General features: G+C 42.5%; 1 pseudogene; it reads right to left on the reverse strand.

Annotated features, from left to right (window-relative positions):
* Positions 1–6063: 6063 nt before the first annotated feature.
* On the reverse strand, positions 6064–7074 carry LOC149157411 (25S ribosomal RNA; annotated as a pseudogene).
* Positions 7075–7286: the final 212 nt, after the last annotated feature.

Below are 7286 nucleotides of genomic sequence, written 5' to 3' on the forward strand. Positions count from 1 at the left end.
TGAAGATCAAACCTAGTTACACTTTTTTCAACACCCCCTCTTAACTAGGGAGGTATTCATAAATCATTATAAGGTGTTTGGCTATTTTTCAATCTTGAATAATTCACATAAGAGAAACCGGATTGGAAACCCATTTTTTATAGCATCATATTAGCCAACATTGTTCATAGCAAGGCCTTGACTAACATCTTTATCTGTCATAAGATGAGAGCACAATGTTGGCATGGCCAGTGGCTTGTAAACACCTTAGTCATTGTCTCTCAAGGTACATACCCACCCAGGTGTTCCCTGAGTATGAAATTCTAGGAAAATTCTTGTCTTGGGTTCCCAACCCTCAAAGAATATATCTCCTCTTGCCTACTCTTGTCTTGGATGCCCTACACATCCTCAAAGAGTATCAGATGACAGATGATTACCCAATACTCCCATTCTTTCTTACCAAGTGAAGACAAGAATGTTGTGTCTATCTCTTCCCCTTTATTGAGGAAAACACGCTCAAGTTTCCTCTGACAAGGAACTTGCACAAGCTCCTTTGTAGTTGGGAACTTGTTATAACTCCCTCTTAGCTAGGGACTTGTCCATTCATCAACAAAGTATTCTTCATGGGTCCTTCAACTGCCTGATCTCCTTCATTCCTTTGATGTCATGAAGTCTTTTTTTTGAACTTCTTCTTGGCAAGGTATTGGCCATTGATCACTTTCCCTCCTGGTTTGTCATGTCAATGCTCCCTTCGTGGAAAGTGGCCTTCTTGATATATATTAGGTCCTTTTTGTCATCTAGCTACTCCTTTGTCATCTTGTCTATCCTTCCTAATACTTATCACATGGATGCTTAGTTGTACTTGCTTGTTTCCATACTTTGATTTAGTGGCCCTTCATGACTTCATCGTGATATTGACTCAACATCAAATAGTGATTTTGTTGGATGGCCTCTTCATCATGACATACCTGTAGATTTGAATCAGTTATCTGCACCTTACTATCTCCAAGGCCTTCGTAGGTGTCAAGGGTCCTTTGATCTTTTTCTTCCTTTGTGAGAGTTTCCATTCCTTCTTTCCAGAGATGTTGAGGAATCTTGTCAAATAGTTATTCTTTGTGACCACGATATTCTTCACATGCTTGATCTCTTTCTTCATTTGCTTCTTCTTGGATTGATTAGTCAACCACCTTATACTCCTTATGAGAGCACTTATTCATGTTGACATTTACTCCATTGTAGTACATGCCTCCGAGCATATTGTTGGCGAAAGAGATCCTTTTATTCTTGATCATGATTCTAGAACTTTTCCCAGGACCCAATATATATGATGACATGAATTAAACTTTGATGCATACATACCTCATCTTGATTATGCCTTTATCATCTCAGCTTTATTTGATAGTTCTCCTCAATTGGTGTAGCCTTTCTTTCTTCAACTGCTCTCGCCTGTTAATCATCCTTTCTTGAACCCCATAAATGGGATTCCCAATAAGACATATACCCACTTATGTACGAACCTTATTTTAAGATTCTATCAGAGGCTCTTGAAGACCCTTACCTTGCAAATGTTTCTTCCTTTGATGATGGAGGCATTCTAATAATTTTGATCATGATCAATCATTTTTTCATTGTGGATGAGACCCTATAATAGGTATGCTCCTTCTATGTGAATATCTTGATCTATATATACACCATGCTCCTACATTCTAGAAGATATCTTTAACCATGCATTCTGTTCTATTTCTATATGCTCCTATACTACTCAAAAATTTGAAAGAATACTTTAAGCAAAGAGGTTGACTTAATCATGTGAGGATCTTCCTTGTTTTGATTCTTGTCGTCTTTTTTCACTTCTTGAGTTACATGAGCTTCTTCCCTTTTTCTCTTGTTGTTGTTGTCCTTCTTAAGTTTAGGACAATCCTTTTTGTAGCGTCCATATTCTTGACATCCAAATCATTGGACTTTAGACATGTAGTGGTCCCAAACAGTTTGTTACTTTCCTTGCAAAAAGACATTAAGGTATACTCAGAAGGGAACATATACTTACTTGATAGATTTGAGATGTAGTGAACTTTCTCTCTTCCTGAAGACTTGATGGATTGTCTTCCTTAGATATTGATGTTCTTCAAGTTGCTTTCTTCAAATGGACTTTCTTGATGACTTGACTTGTAGTGCCCTTCATTTTTCAAGATGGTGTAGCTTGATGTAGGTCCCTCTTTGATTTGTTCTTCTTGTAGGTGCCTTTATACAAGGCATTTCTTCTTGCTTTGTAGTTTTCCATGATGGATGATAGATGGTAGATCTTCTTGTCTTTGATGTGATTGAGACTTCTTGGCTTGATGCTTCAACCTTGTGGATGTTATTGAGATTCCCTTTCCTTGATGTGTCACCTTAGCTCTGATACCGTGTTGAAGAATCTGGGGCAATGGGGTATAGCGGTATTCTTCTAGAATTGATAACAATTTGTGAAGCTCTTTTACATTTTACCTTGTTATCTTAATCTTATTCTCTTATTATTAATGCATGTGTGTTTACTTCATCAATCTAGTGCCAAAAACATAAGAAAAAGAACACGAGATGTTGGCTCTCTTCCAGTGCAAAACCTCTCTCTCTCAAAGAGGAAAACTCTTTCATAAATTTCTCTTATTGAAGCTTATTATTGGTCATTGCGAAGCCCTAGACCCCTGACAAGAATATCCACCAAGAAAAATTCAAGTCCTTCCTCCTCTCTACACTATTTCTTCGGCACTTCATTCCCCGGCACTGTGTCCTTCTTTCAACATTTGATAGTCCTTGGTGGAATAGCTCTAGAAGAGACTTCAACCTTTGATCCTTAATGAGATCCTTTACCAATGAAGAAAACTCCATTCTCTTGACCAACCACGCCTTTTTCTTGATGTGAGGTTGTAGACTCGATGTACACCAAGTTTACTGCACCAGGGGTTATTTCCATCACGATGAGAGATGGAAACCCCAAATTTCCTGCACTTGGGAGGCTTTCGACAAGGCGGGACATGGAATCCCTGGGTTCCCCACAATTTGGCAACTTTTTTTGAGGAGGGACTGGGAGACCCCATGTCACGCTCCTATCCTAGTGGTAGTATTTCAACCACACATAAGCCAGTGCGGGACTGCCATACTTTTTCATTTTACTAATACTCAAGTACACGGTCTACGACTACTTCAACACTCAGTCAATTTTCCAATAGGTGTTTCTAACAATGCAGTGAAAATAACTTACCATCAATTTATCTTCTTCAATTATTCTTTCAACCCGTCATGTTGTGTGGTCATGCTACACTACCTGTGGCCTGCACGACACAACTCCACACCTGAACTGCGAACCTTTCCACCTGACTTTCCATTCCACAGTGCCCAAAATCTAGCATATGTAACTATATGTCAGTCAGAAAGGACATAACTCATCATCATCACAAATAATAACAAGAGTGGAACCATAACCAATAGTTGTTCATTAATAATCAATCAAATAAGAATACAACCAAATTTTTGACGCTAGATACTCCTTTGGCAGGTCAGCAGCACATGTCTCACAAAGCTTGTCCGGAATAAGGAAAATCCTCTCTCTCTTTGGATCTTGGACAATAATCTCCTTGGTTGGATTTGGCCTTAAGGGAATCAAGAGGGCTCTTGCAGCATGAAGCTCTTGGGAATTAGGAATTCTGGATCTCTGGAACTATGGAACTATCCAACTCTCTAACTATCCAACTCTAAAAACTAGCTTGCAAAGAAAATAGGCAAGCTTTTATAGATGGAGGTAGGGGAGTTGGGATCATCCACCAGAATCATGGGATTGGCCATATCATCAAGGAAGCTTCCATGAGAGGTGGCAAACCACTTCCTCTCTATGGAAATCCATAGCCAAACCACCCAACTCAAGATAGATAGCAGTCCAGGAATTTGTTAGGATGAAACTTCTGCCATTTGTTTGTTAAAAACACCACTGATTATGGTTGGAGTAGGTGTGACTCTATGACAGAGCGCCAACTGGCACGCCCTCTTTGGAGTATTTCCCCATTGGTGCGAGGGCTGCACTATGGAACCGTACCAATGGAAAAAGGGCTATTTTTAGGGTTTTTCAGCAGGAGATGTCTTCAGGGCAAATAAAGCTCATGTTCAGAGGAATGCAATGCAAGTGTTTGTAGGCCATGTTACTTCTCATAGGTCCCGGAATGAGTCCTCCAAAACGTGGGAGAGGGGTAGCAGGGACGGTGAAAAATTGCTGTGTAACACCTGCTTTCCCCACACTTTGACGGCTCCCATCGCAATGAGGCATGGAAACCCCAAGTTCCAGAGATAGACCAAGCAAGCGACTTCCACCCCTCCGCAAAATGGAAACCCCGAGTTCTCAAGACTTGTGTAGTTCTTCATCATTCCACAACATGGAAACCATGAGTTCCATAAACTTGGGCGATTTTTGTCGTTTTGCGACATGGAAACCTAAGTTCCTCGCATTGGGGCTGTGGTTTTCACTCGGGTAGGAGATGGAGACCGAAGAGGTTTGGATTGTTCTCTATCATTCCGTGGGATGGAAACCCGAGTTCCCTGCACAAAGGTCATGGATTCTATCATGGTAGGACATGGAAGACCCTGAGTTTCCCATAATTGGGTGGTTTCTATCATGCCACGGAATGGAAAGCCCCGTGTTTGTTAAACTTCGGCGATCATTCCCTGTCACGCGATGACATGGAAACCTAAAGCTCCCCAAACTTGGGCGGTCGTTCCCTGTTACGCGATGGCATGGAAACCCAAAGCTCCCCAGACTTGGGCGACAGTTTTAGCTATGGCGCGAGTGACATGGGAACCCCGCGTCTCCTAGACATGGGTAGCAATTTTTGTCATGACGCGAAATGGAAACCCTGTGTGTCCACTAACTTGGGTAGCAGTTTCCATCACACTAAGAAATGGACACCTCGAGTTCCCTAGACTTTGGTGGCTTTTCATCACCCCACAACATGGAAATCCAAAGTTCCGTAGAGTCTCGGGTGATTTAGGGTGTGCCGCGACATGGAAACCTCAGATTTCCTAGACTTGGGTGGTTTCTGTTGGTGGTTCCAGCTGTGCTGCAACATGGAAACTGCGGAGTTCCCCGGGCTTGGGTAGCAGTTTTGAAACACCCCAAGTTCCCCAGACTTGCGATCTGTTTTGCATCGTCATGAAAATCCCAAGTTCCTAGCCTTGGGGCATTGTTGAAAACCTCGCGCTTCCATTGTGCCATAAAATGTGGAAACCCGTGGTTTCATCAAGGGTGGGACATGGAAACCCCAAGTTTCCCCAAACTTGGGCACTGCCGATTTCGGCCGTGGCATGATATGGAAACCCCAAGTTTTCTAGGCTCGAGCACCAGGCAAGACATGGAAATCCCAAGTTTCCCTAGGCTTGGGCACCACCGGTTTCGGTCATTGTGCGACATGGAAACCCCAAGTTTCCCAGGCATGGGTGTCAGGGCACGACATGGAAACCCCGAGTTTTCGTAGGCTTGGGCGCCACCGGTTTCGGTCGTGGCGTGACATGGAAACCCCAAGTTTCCCCAAGTTTGGGCGTCGGGGTGCGACATTGAAACCCCAAATTTTGGGCATGACAAGGAAACCCCAAATTTTTTGCATTGGGTGGAAGCCCCAAATTTTAGGCACCGAGTGGAAACCCCAAATTTTGGGTGCAACATGGAAACACAAAATTTTTGGCGTGACATGGAAAGCTCAATTTTTTTTTTTGCTGGGCAGAAGCCCCAAATTTTAGGCGCCGGGTGGAAACCCCAAATTTTGGGTGTCGGGGCATGGCATGGAAAACCCAATTTTTCCCATGCTTGGGCACCTTTTTCATCGCAACGTGGAAACCCTAAATTTTGGGTGCCGAGCCACGACATGGAAACCCCAAAATTTTGGGTGCCAGAGTGTGACATTGAAACCCCAATTTTCTCGGGCTTTGGTCCCTTTTCCATCACGGCATAGAAACCCCAAATTTCCCACCCCCAAGAAATAAAAAATTGTCCTCTGGAGGAAGAGGCAAATGCGTGAGAGCAGAAGGGTTGTCTAGATTTGTTTGTGATAAGAGCGAAGCTCTGAATCGAGGTGACCAATGGCTGAATCTCAGAGGATCATGGCAAGAAGGCCACTCTGCCACTTACAATACCCCGTCGCATATTTAAGTCGTCTGATAAGGATTCTTTGCAACAACCATTTGGAATTGAACTTCAATGCAGCCCCAAAAAATATGCTTCATGGTCGCGGTTTACAAATGACAAGGGCCCCTAGGGGTGACAAAGCGACCCCTACTGCAGGTCAAGATATAGTCGAAGAGTGACATGCACTGCTTCTAGCATGGATTCTGATTTAGAGGAATTCAATCATACTCTTACACACGGTAGCTTCATGGCACTACCTTTTCAACCAAGCGCAATGATCAATTGTGTGAATCAGTAGTTCCTCTCATACTAAGTTGAATTACTATTATGGCGTGGTTCATCAGTAGGGTAAAACAAGCCTATCTCACAACATTCTAAACCCAGCTCACATTCCCTATTGGTGGGTGAAAAATCCAACACTTGGTGAATTTTGCTTCACAATGATAGGAAGAGCCAACATCGAAGGATCAAAAAGCAATGTCGTTATGAACGCTTGGCTGCCACAAGCCAGTTATCCCTATGGTAACTTTTCTGACACCTCTAGCTTCAAATTTTGAGAATCTAAAGGATCGATAGGCCATGGTTTTATGGTTTGTATTCGTACTTAAAATTAAATCAAATGAGATTTTACCCTTTTGTTCGACACAATATTTTTGTTCTCGTTGAGCTCATATTAGGACACTGTGTTATCTTTTAACAGATGTGCCACCATAGCCAAACTCCCCACCTGACAATGTATTTCGCGTGGATTGACCCACCGAAACATGCCTTAAGGCCAAAAATAGGAGCAGTGCCCCATCTTCGCCCCACAAAATAAGTAAAATAACATTAAAAGTAGTGGTATTTCACTTGCGCCAAAAATGGTTCCCACTTATTCTACACCTCTCAAGTCATTTCATAAAGTCGGACTAGAGTCAAGCTCAACAGGGTCTTCTCTCCCTGCTGATTCTACCAAGCCCATTCCCTTGGCTATGTTTTCACTAGATAGTATATAGGGACAATGGGAATCTCGTTAATCCATTAATGCGTTGTTTCTAGGAAAACTAGTGTCTTGTCAAATGACTAGCCCTCTAGGTTTGGTAGCTACCCTAGAAACAACAGTTTAAAGCAATTCAACGATTTCTTCTATGTGTAACAGATAAGAGAAAGATGATGGAACCAA

Source organism: Pinus tabuliformis, chromosome 5_2, assembly GCF_031772625.1.
Source record: "Pinus tabuliformis cultivar Carrire ecotype Pingquan chromosome 5_2, CPIR1, whole genome shotgun sequence".
Lineage (NCBI taxonomy): Eukaryota > Viridiplantae > Streptophyta > Pinopsida > Pinales > Pinaceae > Pinus > Pinus tabuliformis.